This window comes from Desmodus rotundus, chromosome 8, assembly GCF_022682495.2.
Source record: "Desmodus rotundus isolate HL8 chromosome 8, HLdesRot8A.1, whole genome shotgun sequence".
In the NCBI taxonomy this organism is placed as follows: Eukaryota; Metazoa; Chordata; class Mammalia; order Chiroptera; family Phyllostomidae; genus Desmodus; species Desmodus rotundus.
In genome coordinates, this window is record NC_071394.1 from 32,743,756 (window position 1) to 32,757,962 (window position 14,207).

At 39.3% G+C, this 14,207-nt stretch overlaps 1 pseudogene; it reads right to left on the minus strand.

Moving 5' to 3' along the window:
• Positions 1 to 222: 222 nt before the first annotated feature.
• On the minus strand, positions 223 to 1,239 carry LOC112315714 (glyceraldehyde-3-phosphate dehydrogenase-like; annotated as a pseudogene).
• Between the last annotated feature and the right edge of the window lie 12,968 nt (positions 1,240 to 14,207).

A 14,207-nucleotide genomic window follows, 5' to 3' on the forward strand; every position in this document is an offset into this window, starting at 1 on the left:
CCTGATGCATTTTTGCTGATAATAATCAGAAGCAGAGGAACCTGTGGGCTTTCTTTATCACTCAGACTCTCCAAACGATAGGGGATGTATTCCAAGCAATAATAAATATCAAATTTTCTGGGTACAGTGAAGTTTACCCACTGAAGTTAATTGTGCTTGACAAGGCAGGGCTCCCTAAGCTCCTCCCCTTCTTCGGGGAGTCTGGGATGGAAAGGGTGGAGGTCAGGAGATTCTCAGAGTGCTGGGAGTTTGATTTGGGGCAAGGACTCCCCAGCAGCTGAGGGCCTCTGTCTCTCTCGCTGGGGCTGGTGGTCTGGGGGCTCTTACTCCTTTGTCATACCAGGAAATGAGCTTGACAAAGTGGTCATTGAGGGCAATGTCAGCTGCAACATCGAAGGTGTAGGACTGGTTGTCACTGTTAAGGTTGTAGGAGACAACCTGGTCCTCAGCACAGCCCAGGATGCCCTTGAGGGGCCCTCTGATGCCTGATTCACCAACTTCTTGATGTCATCATATTTGTCAGCTTTCTCCAGGTGGCAAGTCAGATCCACAACTGACAAATTGAGGATGGGAACATGAAAGGCCATGCCAGTGAGCTTCCCATTCAACTCAGGGATGACCTTTCTCACATTCTTGGCAGTGCCAGTAGTAGCAGGGATGATGTTCTGGGCAGCCCCTTGGCCAGCACTCCCCAGCTTCCCAGAGGGGCCATCCACGGTCTTCTGAGTGGCAGTAATGGCATGCATTGTGGTCATGGGTCCCTCCATGATAGCAAAGTTGTCATGGATGCCTTTGGCTAGTGAAGGCAAGCAGTTGGTGGTGCAGGAGACACTGATGATAATCTTGAGGGAGTTGTCATACTTGTCTTGCTTCACACCCATCACAGATATGGAGGCATCTGCAGAAGGTGCACAGATGGTGACCTCTTGGCTCTACCCTTTAATGAGCCCCAGCCTTCTCCAAGGTAGTGGAGATACCAGTGGGCTCCACAGCATATTCAGCACCAGCACCACCCCATTTGATGGTGGGATTTCACTCCTGGAATTTGGAGATGTATTTTCCAGTGATGACAAGCTTCTTGTTCTTAGCCTCAACTGAGCCTTTGAATTTGCCATGAGTAGAATCATACTGGAACAAGCAGACCATGTAGTTGAGGTCAGTGAAGCGGGCATTAATGATGACAATATCCCCTTTGCCAGAGGTAAAAGCTGCCCTGGTGACCAGGTGCCCAATATGGCCAAATCCTTCACTCTGACCTTCACCAGCATGTCTCAGGGTTGTGGTCAGCAGAGGAAAGGGAAGACATGGCTGTCTGTTCAACAGGAGGACAGAGAGTCAATATCAAACATTTTTATTAAATGACATTGCTGTCCAACATACCATGGATCTAACTGTGATGTAATTCTCTTTGCGTTATTATTTAAAAGCTGAAAAATAGCTTGGTTGTGGAAGATCTTCTGGACTGCTGAAGAAATAAAAATGGATAAAAATAAAAATCTAAAACCAAAAACTCATACAATGAATGTATTTATTATGGAGGGAGGTAGTTTAATCATATAAACAAAGTAAGTCACAAAAGATTCTTTTGAATTTTTTCTTTTTTACTTAAAAATTTATTATTCTAGGCTGTCAACAAGGTAACATCAATTTGCTTGTTTTGCACTAATAATTTCCTAGACTTTGAATTTCACCATTTGCTCCCAAGAAGGAAAAAAGAAAAGGGCAGGACCCTTGGATTCTTCAGGGTACATGGATCCTGATGGCTTCTGTTAATTCACTATGATTTTTTTATTTTATTTTATGTCTTTTGAATTTTTTATTGTCGTTCAAGTATAGTTGTCTCCATTTTTCCCTTAGCACTCCCCCCCGCCCCACCCATCCCTACCTGCTACCTTCCATCCTTGCCCCCTTGACTTTGTCCATGTGTCCTTTGTACATATTCCTTGATGACCCTTCTCCATTTCCCCCCTGTTATCTGCCCCCCTTGTTACTGTCAGTTTGTTCTTTATTTCAATGTCTCTGGTTGTATTGAAGTGGACAAGAAAGACTCTGACAGCTCAAAAACTCTGCAATCTGTAACATGTTGACGTTGCTGCTCTATATATTGTAGATATACTCTATATCTCTCTATATACTGTAATATACTCCATATATTAATTTTCTTTTAAAAACATATCATATTTCTCTGGGCATGTATTTGCTTTTCATATGATGGCTGCCTAGCTAAGGTGTATGAACCAGGTGCCATACAAAAGTGTGCTAAAAGTAGATAAGGCAACTTACCCTGCCCTCTAAGGAGAGATGTCTCATTTTACCACTGACTATAGCACTATGCAGCTGTGGCAGTAGGGAGATAATAAGAGCTGGAGCAGGGAGAAATTTAAAATACAATGGCTGACGCAGAGTGTCATCTCTCCATTGCTCAGCTTGGGTGGGTCAAAATAAACAGGAATTTGTAGCATTTACTCTTCCCTGGCTCTATTCATTTATTTCACATTAATAATTGAGCTTTACATGAAGGGTGGGCTATGTCTAGGAAGAGTCACAGTTACAGTTGCAGTTACAGGCAGAAAGACTGTATTGCTTTCTTAATGATTCTCCATCTGGAATACATTGTTGCCTAGGCCTCTAGGTCACCGATTACTTAGCACCTCTTGAATACACATTATTGTACTCGATTTGGTAAGGTTTAAAAGGTTTGGAGAAGACACAGCACTTGCCCCTGGGGTTTAAAATATAGAGGAATTGGTCTTCATTAAGATCATATCTGATATGGTGTAATCATTTGCCATGTGCAGGAAAATGTTAAAGATTACAAGTGGTCGCCTTGGCGTGTAAGGGTGCAGAGTAGGCTATTTGGAGGAAGTAAGGGTTGAGAAAACCTTCAGTGAAGTGGTCAGCCTGAGTGAGGGATAGGAAGGAAGGATCACTACAGGGCAATTACCATGGTTAGAGGTAGTGAGCAGAAGAAATGTGTAAGCACTGTTGAGAACGGTTTTCCTGCTGAGGGGGAAGGGCCATTACCAAAGAACTTCAAAAGTGTTTAGAGTAGAGCAAAATGGAAAAATGACAATGAAAATATAATCCCATCTCACCTAAAATAATGCAATTAAAATTGCATCCTATATGAGTAAATGTGTGCTGATTACAGTGGAATGAGCTACTGGCAATGTGTACATAAAGACAAATTTAGGTAAAAATTTTAGAATGACAATAAGAAAATTATGCTATAAATGAAGAAGATATAAAGACTATAGTTTATAGTTATTAGGCATGAGCTAGCGTGGTGGGTGTAAAAACCGAGGGGAAGAAAAGTTACCTTGTTTGATAGTTAAAGGAATAGTCTGTGGACTTGGTCAGTTTGATAGAATGAGTGTTAGGAGTAGATTTATTAGATGAGAATAGTGACAATAAAGAAATAAGTACAAAATACAGATTTGTGTGAGAAAATGAGTTCAGTGTTTGATTCTCCAAGTCCCATCTATAGGGAGTTAAAGTACAAGATTGAGAAGATGATGATCAGCCGTGATTGGAATTGCAGAGTTGGGAAATGCCTGTTCAGAGGTAGGAGTTGAACCAAAACAAATGGATGAGTTCTGTACAAGTAAAAATAGAAGCAGGAGAACATTAAAGAATGAGATACCAGGAAGTGGGAGGAAACATGTGGGATGGCAAAATATGAGAACTGAAGTCAAGTAGGGGTACCCACTGGACCTAATGCGAGAGGAGCTTCAATGGGGAAGAGCTGTGAAAAGAAAAGAGTTTTAATGGAAAGGAAGAAGAAAAAAGAGTTTCGCTGGGAGAAGAGAACTGGCGAATCCTTGCAGCAGAGTGGTAGCAAGAGAAGATGCCAAGTTGAGAGGATTAAGGAAGGACAGACTGGTGAGGAGAAGTGGCAGCAGGATGTTCAATTACTAAATGCAAGGAGAAACAGGCTTATAGGCGTAGCAAGTGTTAGCATTACCTAGCTGGTAACCTAAGTAAAGCTTAGGGAAATCTGAATGTTTAAATTTATAGCAGGAACTAACTGTGTAGAGATGAAATGCTGGAGGATGGGATAAAAATGGGATGCAAGTGAAACATATGTGTGCATATTTTATTTACATACATGTATAAGCTTTGGTAATACACAGTTTATCAGAGGGGGGAAAACCCATTAGTTCAAAGATGGCATCAGATTTATCTTAGAAAAGATTCCTTTCTTTTTTATTTTGTTTCTCAAAATAACATGTACATAGATCCATATTAGTTCTGTAATGATGCAGATTCCTACAGAACGTTGCTGGAATTAAAAGAGTTATACAAAAGGAGATAAGTTGCTCTGCATAAAAGTGTTTTATTTATGGAGGTAGGCAAAAGGAGCCCAGAAATGGAGTGAGGGTGGAATCTGGAAATAAATATGGAGATGTGCCCTGAAGTGCAATTGTCAAGGATGAGGAGGAAGAGTTAAATGGCAGGACCCTCACGTGGATGAGATGGCAGGAGGAATGGCTAACACTCACCAGGAAATGTTCAGAATGCATGCAACGCTTACAAGAGACCTTCAAATTTTCTTAGCATACAAATTCACAGCTTTCCCTTCCTGTGGTGTGTTCAAGGGATCAAGGAAAGAGGCTTTGTTTTAGAACAAGGTTACACAGGGGAGAGACCAGAATACCTGAGAGCTGTGGCACATGAAGACAGTTAGAGGTTTAAGAGAAATGCAGAATAATGATGTCTAGGCAAGATGTCACTCTGGCCAACGCCCATACTGTGAAGGCCCAGAGAGACTGGGAGTAGGATTCTGAGACAAATTTTGACTTAAATCTTGAAGGACAAACCAACTCAATGTATAGGATGGGGCAAAAGTAGGTTTACCATTGTTCATGTGGAAAAAATACAATAATTAATAATAATACAAGAATAAACTGTTTCACATACAATTTCTCAAAGTCAGAAAATTAATATTTTTTTTTCACTCAGTTTCAAATTTTCATTTGGACTACTCCATGTATGTATCAAAACCAGCTATTTTTTCTGCAGCCTCTAACTGGACCACACAAATGTTTTTAATTCTAACTCATATCCTTCAAGAATGGACATTTATTGAATGATTTACTGCACTGTAGGTACTATGCAAGATGCCCAAGACAGCCAGGAGACAGATGTTTCTTCCTGGATCATTGTGGGAAAGCAACTTTAAGTATACCTTTTCTCAGTAAACACTATGAAACAGAAATAAAATTATCACCCAACTGAGCTCAATTTGGCTAACCTGCAACCCTTACATTTTTATAAACATAGTAAAATATATAATTTTTATAGTATATATGAACCCAAAGTACTATTATACAAATATTGAAAGTAAATTTTAATTTTAACCAACAATGGTCTTAAAGAGGTGATTTAAGTCACTTTCATTTATTTGTTTTTCTCAGATACACCCTTGTCCACCAATGAAGTATAAACCAGAGATTATGGTGTATTAAATTGAAGGGAAAAGAAGAGACAAATTATGACTACAAATACATTTTACAGGGGAAGAAAGCAAATTAATTTACCGTTGTAGGTGACAGGACAGCATCAGAGACAATATCAAGACTGAGTCTAGATTAAAAATTAAAATTAAAATCTAATACTTGTGGGCTACACGACATCAGGATTAAAGAAAGAAAAGAAATGGCTGAGAGAGAGCCAAAAAGAAAGCATTCAGTACGAAACAGCAAGTAGAGGTGTAAGTGTAAGCATGTCAAAACATTTACTAGATATAATTAGGGCCACAAAGCAATAATTACAAATGTCGTGGAGCCCTTGCCACCCAAGGCACCACACGTAGATACAGGAGTCGTATCAACAGCATGCATAGTCAAGTCCAAAGGGACAGAATAAAGCCACACCCAGGTAGACAAGGGGGCACACAGGCTGGACTTGTTCTTAAGAGTAAGCTCTGGAAAAACACTCCCCTGAGTTCTGAGGAATTCACAATGTTCAAAAAGACCTCTTTCCAAATGGGAACCCTCATGCACTGTTGGTAGGATTGTAAAATGGTGCGGTACTATGGAAAACATTATGGAGGGTCCTCAAAAAATTAAAAATAAGAATACCTTATGGCCCAGCAATTCCCCTTCTGGACATTTATCCAAAGGGGAGAAAGCACTATTTTGAGGATATATGTGGCCCTGTATTAATTGCAGCATTATTTACAAGTGCCAAGATATGAAAGAGACTTAAGTGTCTATCACAGATGAATGGCTAAAGAAGGTGTTTCATATGCGTATACACACACACAGACACAGACATGGTGGAATATTATTCAGCAATAAAAAATGAAATGTTACCTTTTGCAACATGGATGAAACTAAAGGGTATTATGCTAGTGAAAGAAGTCAAACAGGAAGGACAAATACCATATGATTTTACTTATATGTGGAATCTAAAAAAACAAAACAAAACAGAATGAACTGATAGTTACCAGGGGGTTGAGTGATGGGTGAAGTACAAATTTCCAGTTATGAAATAAATAGTCACAGGATGTCAAGTACAGTACAGGGAACAGAGCCAATCATATCATAGTAACTTGGTACCCTGACAGGTGGTCACTAGACTTATCATGGTGATCAGTTCATAAGGTACACAAATTTAAAATCACCATGTTATACACCTGACACTAATATAATATTGTACGTCAACTATGTTTTAATAAGAATATATTAAAAATAATTTTTTAAAACCCCAAAATAATCCATTGCATCATTGGGAAGGTGTTTTGAGTGAAATGAACAAGCCTCAATAATCGTGTCCTTGCTCGAACTGGAGTTTGTGTTCCTGGATGGGATCTATGTATCGGATCACCTCTCTAGCATCCCATATGTGCCTGAATATCCCACCTGTCAGTCTGCCCTAGGCATTGTGCCTCAGAAGACCTTGGAGGAGGGACACGTGAATATATAATACCAATTTTCATGTCATAATGGATTTTTGAAATTCAAATCATCTAACTGTCACATTGTTGCAGTGAAACTAATCGCAGTTTTGGAAATGGACAGAACTGGGTTTCAATCTTCCTTTTCTGCTACGTAACTATGTCCTCTTGAGAAAAGTACTCAAACCAAGACCCAGGGACAACATAAAATATATGTGCCTGGCAAGCATCTGATACATATCGGTACCCAAGAGATGATAATTTTCTTTTTCTTCCTTGGAAATTCTGATGCATGTTTCAGTAAGGAGTGAACAAGAAGGCAGATTCCAGCAAAGCCAAGATACTTCCTATTATTTCACAAATATCTAAGCAGGTGAACAAGAAACATTTCTTCTCTCTTTCAAGATTGAATAGACAAATTATTGAACTTTTTTTGCTGTTTTTCCTCTGTCTCCTCACTACCCATGTACAGATGGGATCTCTGAATATGCCACTGGTACCTAAACTTCAATACGTGTAAAACGAAATGTAATCTTTTCCAACATGAATTTTTCCCCATGAATTTTTCTTGGCTATAAATGGCATCAACAGTCTTTCCGTTTCCTACTATATTCATATATTAGTTAAAATAGACTCCCAATGGTTATTATGAGTGTATGTGGGGGAAGTTCAAGTAATTGTAATCCTCAAGGAAAAATTTGGAACTAGGTGGGACTTTTGGATTATTGTAATGACTGGAAAGTGTTACTCAAATTTAATTGGTAGGCACCAACCAGAGATGCTAAAATATCTGCAATTCTGGGGCTTCATATTGAAGAATTGTGGAGCCCAAAATATCGGTATAGACCCCACTAAGAAATGCAAATAGAATCTACCTCTTCAAATGCCTCCTACTGATTTTCTACTTTTCATACCTATACTTGTTGTATTAGTCCAAGCTTTCTATGACCTTGAATCACTGAATGTTATGGTTGAAGGAAGTTGAAGATCATCTAAATCAGGAAACTGGAGCCAAAAAGGTTAATTTTTTTTTGTCTCAAGTTACTTGCTTACAAAGCTGTCAGATCTGGCTGTTACTCCATTAGACCTACTTGAAATTATCGTAATATTATCTAACTGCTCTCCACATTCGAATTTACCCTCTACTGTACAGAGCTGACCGCTAAATCTTTTTAAAGAACAATTCCTAGAACATCACTTTCTAACCATAAATGGAGCTCAGTGTTTCCCACCGCCTATTAAGCACATTCCTCAGCCTGACCTCTGGACCACCCATTATCATCTGGGCCAGCCAGGCCAGTCAGGGTTACTTCACGCTCCTCACCTTCTGGTTTTTCAAGTGACAAACTGTCCCACTGGCTAATTCCCAAGCTCACATGGGGCACTTTATATCTTTCCTCAAGCTGCTCCCTTTGCCTAAAATATTCTCTACATTCCCTCCATGTCAAAACTTCACTGGTATTCAGATTTCTCCCCCTCCATGATGCTTTAAAAAATATTTCCACTACCAAATATGCTCTTTCTGTACCACCTTTAATACTTTATAGCTGTTATTGGAGTTAGTATTGTCTGAGAGGAACTATTTAAATATTTTGTTCTATTTGAAGACATAGGTTAATATGCCTTAACATTATGGATAGCGTATTATTTTTAATCTATGCCATGTTTTGCACATATAAGGTAGACTAAACATTTTGGAGATAGATACACAAAAGATCTAGCAACAACTCTGGGAGATCAAAAGAAAAGAAAAACTCTCTCACTCTTATCTATTCACTTTATAAATGTTTTAAGCCCTTCTCACCCATACACTTCTCACACTTTTTAACACTTCTTTTAACATTAAAATGGAAATTTACTGAAAATGTGTTTCCATTTCAAAGAGAACAGAAGGGCATGACACCATCCCTATTGCCCTCAATAAAAATTTCATTTTTCTTTGCCATCTAATCCATACCATCAGCAGTAAGGCTGGGAGCCTCATTAATAAATATCAGAGCAGACCTTCTACCTTGTCGATAGAAACTCCTAAAGCACCCTCAGGACTATTGCACTGCAGATGATAGCGTGGAGAAATGATGATTCTGAACTGGAGTCAAATCAGTCAGTGTAGAACCATAACTGTAGAAAGACAAAATTTTTGTAAAATTATTCTAACTATTACCACTGCATAAACTAGATTATGATCATCAGTTGGTAGAGCTGGGGATTAGAGTCTAGTTTTTTGATACTGACCACTCACTTCCCAATTAAACTCTTGGTATATATAAGTTTTAGTGTTTTTGTGTGTAGGTATGTGTTAAAGGTGAAGGGAGTGAGAAGTACAGATGGGCAGTTACAAAATAGTCGTGGGGATGTAAAGTACAGCACGGGAAATATGGTCAATAATACCGTGGGTGCCAGATGGGTACTGGGAATATCAGGGAAGCACTTTATAAAGTATGTGATTGTCTAACCACTGCGCTGTGCACCTGGAACTACTACACAGTGATGCTGAATGTAGACTGTAATTGAAAAAAATTAACAAAGAATAAATCTGGACATATCATTCACAGAGTTATGAGTTTTTGTAATGTGTCCTTACATGAAAAAAATCACGTAATCCATTAGGATCAATATAAGAGAGATAAAGAAATATATGGCTTACATATTCAGGTATAAAAAGAGGACCAAAGGGAAAAAATTTAAAGTGTATGATCTAGTTTAGAAAAATAGAATCTTAATCTTAAATCATGAGCTAAGTAGTCCATGGTTTTAAGGTAATCTTTTATTTTTTTTAAGGTAATCTTTTAATGTCAGTAGTGCACTGGAAATACAGTTGCTGTGTCTTAACTATAAATTCATCAGAAGTTTTTAGTCTTTGCACAAAGCTGAAACCTTTGATACAGTACTGGACATTATCTCATTTTTACGCAGTTGATTAGTTTTTAATTTTTAGACTAGAGGATAATTTCATAGAACTATTTTCTATAATAAGATAAAAATATGAAGAGTAAAATGACAATAAACTCATAACTATCAACAATTGAACCTAAAAAAACAAAAACGAACTAAACAAACAACTAGAACAGGAACAGATTCACAGAAATAGAGATCACATGGAGGGTTATCAGTGGGGAGGCGGTGTTGGGAGAATGGGGGGAAAGGTACAGGGTACAAAGGTACATGGCATCAGGGAATAAGAAGCATAATCAGTAGGCACAAAATAGACAGGGGGAGGTTAAATATAATATGGGAAATGGAAAAGCCAAAGAACTTACATGTATGACCCATGGACATGAACTAAGGTGGGGGAATGCTGGTGGGAGGTAGGGAACATTACAGAGGGGATTAAAGGGGAGAAAAAAATGAGGCAACTGTAATAGCATAATCAATAAAATATATTTAAAAAACAATAGAAGAATTGTTCTTTTAGAGTTGTAAGGATGTGATAAAGGGTAATCGTGCTATGTTGTAATTAATCTTTTCCTACAAAACAATTATAGGTTCACCTTTGAAGTTATTGTACAAAGTTCAAAAGCCGTGTTGTTTCAATATGCAATCTATAGTAAAATACCCTCCAAGATGTATTCTCTGAATTTTAGAAATATATGTGATTATGTCATATGTGTTATTTTACATATCATGTCATGAAATATCAGATCACCTTATATTGTATTGTATTTAAATAGAACTCAACAGTAAATAGGTGATTGGAAAATTTTTCTATACTTCACTAATGGCTTATGTTATTTTCTTAAATTTCTTTTTGTAGAAAAGTGTTTGGCATTTCTCTGCTGGATGCTTCGTCAATTCTTGTTTACTGCAACTAGGAGATGGAATTTCCAAACAAACCCTGTTTGTTTATGGCACTTGGAGAGACGCGTGGCACGGCCGCCATTCCAGTCTCTGTCAGGCACGCACCCCACCTGCTTTCCGGCTTTGGCTTGCGCTGGTTAGCTGGGTTACAACACAAGTGTGAGAACACGAGAATGTGAAACGCCTCAGGCCAGGTGACGTGCCAGTGCGAAAAAGCTGGTACATGGCAGGGCCTCACTGTGTACATGAAGAGGCCACATGCCACACCAAAATGCGCAGCCACTTCTCCCAAATTAAATCAATAATATTCCTTTCATTATGTTCTCACAAACATGTTGTAAAACAATAAGGGAGCTACGCTAAGTTCATATTTCAGGGTTTCAAATGAATGACAAGTGAATATTCATGGTTATTTCTGAGTTGATTGAATTTATTTTAAAAAACATGCTTATGCATGATTCAAGAATTACTTTTTCAAGGCAACAAAAATCATTCTCATAGGTATGAGCCTTCCGACTTGGCCAAATGATGCAAATGCTGCAAATGCTTCACTTGTCTAATGAAGTGGTAGAGAACTTCTAGAAGAAATGTTGTGGGGTCTCATGCAGCCCCTTCTCGTGTCCTCTGAATTCTGTACGTCTGTATACTATCACCAGGTCCACGCTGCTAATGCAGCTGCAGCTGAGTTCATTTCAAATGTTGGCAGGAAAGGATAAGGAAAAATAATTATACTTTTAAAATGCTGTTGAGTCTAGTGTGGGTTACAGATTTCACAAATGTGCAATGTCAGGAAACCCAAGGTATTTTCTGAGTTCTGACTATACCGCTCAATGAGGATGTGAATATAAAAGCTGAAGAAAAACTCTATACTTTTATTTTTTCATCTTACCAATCGAAGACCCAATACAAGGCCCAAATATTTCTGAAATTTTTGAAGAAATGGTAATGAGGAATTCAGAAATCCTCAAAGAATCAGAAGGGCTTTTTTCTCTGCTATCAAAATTTTAAGAAAATAATTGTGAAATTTGTGACTGTTAGCATTTTTTTCTAGCATATATTTAAACTTACAGTTTTAAATTTCTTATTTTTTTCCTGTTCAGCTGCAAACCGTGAACTTTACATCTAAGGAACAGAATACATCTAATCATATTCTTTGTAATAGATATCACATATTAGAAATGAATTTAAGAGAGAATAAAAACCCCAAAATTACATTAATACGTGGAGAGTTGTACAAGTTCATTCCGTACTTTAGACTTGCGTCCTGCAGTTCTTGACTTTCAGAACTACTCCCTAAAGTTCCTAAAGTAATTTGCGGTGTTTCGGTGTGGAACTGAGAGTATTCTGCAAGACCAGAGCCCAGTTTTAGATGCATGGACTCGGGGTGCTGTTTGCTGGGCCAGGTACTGTTCCCCTTCACCAGAAAAACAGTGTCTTCATTGTTCCATGAAAGAAAGGCCACTGATACTGTGCTTTGTGTGCTTGCCACGTTATGTTGCCTAATGCATGTACTTCGGGGAATTTATGTATTCCCATTTTGTTTGCTGAGTAAATTATTGCTTATAAAAGTTATGCTCTCCAGAGAACAATAGAAATCAAGTCCCAGTTTTCTTTACCCAAATGCTGGGCAATTTTCAGCATCTTTTCAGCCCAGAGTTTGGATAAGAATGGCATCTGTTTGAAATAGTCTGCAGAAATAGATTTAAATCTCAGGCACTGCCTCTTGATGAATACACAGACTGGGAGAATAGTGAGAAGAATCCTGAGACCTTGCAGAGACAGCTTCCTTTTGGAGCTCAGGTATCAGTATTCAGCACAGAGTGGGTGGAGCTTTGGAGATCTAGTCTGACTTTGAACACTGAATCTCTAAGCAGAATATTCAGACGTGGCTTCTACACTCCATTTTTTTTAAGTCCATTTCTATACTCCATTCTTTTTTTCTTTGAAGTCCAACACTGGCAAGGCACTCACTGTGCTGTGTGTATTTCAGTAGGGAATCTATAGAAAGAAGTACATTGCCTTGTCTGGATATGTTAATTCTCTTCATAAATATCATACTTTCTAGGATGATAGCTCTAAAATATTTTACCGGTAGTATGCATGTCAAAACTGTAAACCAAGAAAAAATACACAGATGAATAAAAATTTTCCCTGACATTTCCCCCCTCTTTTTTGTTCTTGATTTTAGATTAATTTCAGGTCACAATTATATCATTTACAATGGGATCTCCTTACTAATTTAAGTACCTAACTGTCATCATACGGTGTTATTACAATATTATTGACTATACCCTCTATGCTGAACACTAAATCCCCAGGACCATTTTGAAGCTAACAATGTGCACTTCTTAACCCCTTCACCAATCCCCCAAACCCCTTCTCCTCTGGAGACTATCAGTTTGTTCTCTACAGCAGCAGAACAGGGAAGAGGCACCCATATAACATCTGGCCATGAAAATCAGTGGAGATTCTTTTTTCCAGGGTAAGAAGGGAGTCTGCTACAGACACAGGTATGCTCTTTAAGGGCTAATGTACAAAATCCTGTTCACAGCCACTCACCCTGGGCTCCAGTGGAGAGAGGAAATGCAGACTGTGTGAGGAGAGACAGGGGTTTGTAGCTCTGAGGAGTGAGCTGAGGGGACAGCTGCTAGGACCTCTGTACTGAGTTCCTCTCCCACACCACAGACCCACCTTTCATGAGTAGAGCATTCCCTTCCACATGGCATCAGTCTGGAGGAATGTAATGGCCCTGACCTCTGGACCACCTATTGTCATGCCCAGCAGAGCTCATGCCCTACTGAGAAGCCGGTAGCTGGGCTAGAGTGTAGAGTTCAGAGCAAAGTCAGGGGGTGTCAGTGACTAAATAGTATGGCTTTGGGGTGGGGGCCATTTCCTGCACTTTCTGGTGCACCTGAGTGGTACCTCCCCTCATGAGAGACCCACTAGCCTCATACTCTTGGCTCCAGAATGTCCCACCCTCCCAACTCCTGGTGGCCCTGTCCTGCCAAAGCCTGGCCAGAAGCTGGGACAGATTGATTTGTGTGGCTCTGGGGCAAGGCAACTCCCCCCACATTCTCCCAAGTCTAACCAGCACCTCCCTCTCATGGAAGATCCACAGGCCTCACCATCCTGACTGCTGTTGGCCCTATTCTGCTAAGCTTGGGCTCCTGGCAGAACTGTAGACAGACTGTGTGGTTCTAGGACAGGAGTCATTTTCCCCTTATATACCTGACTACCTTCATATGGACAAATCTTGGTCTGTTTGGGCCTGATAAACTCTTTTGACCTCACCCTGCTGACTCCTTGAGATTCCACTCCTCCACAAAAGTCTGCAGGCATCTGACAGCTGGCATCTAGACTTGGTATACTCTGGGACATTTGCTGAGTGACCTCAGACCCAGCACCGGCTCTGAGTTTGAATCTGTATAAATCTGATGAACACCACTTGCCCTTACCTGGTAACCCATTGAGAACCTACCTCATGTAATTTGAGTACCATAAAAGGTTC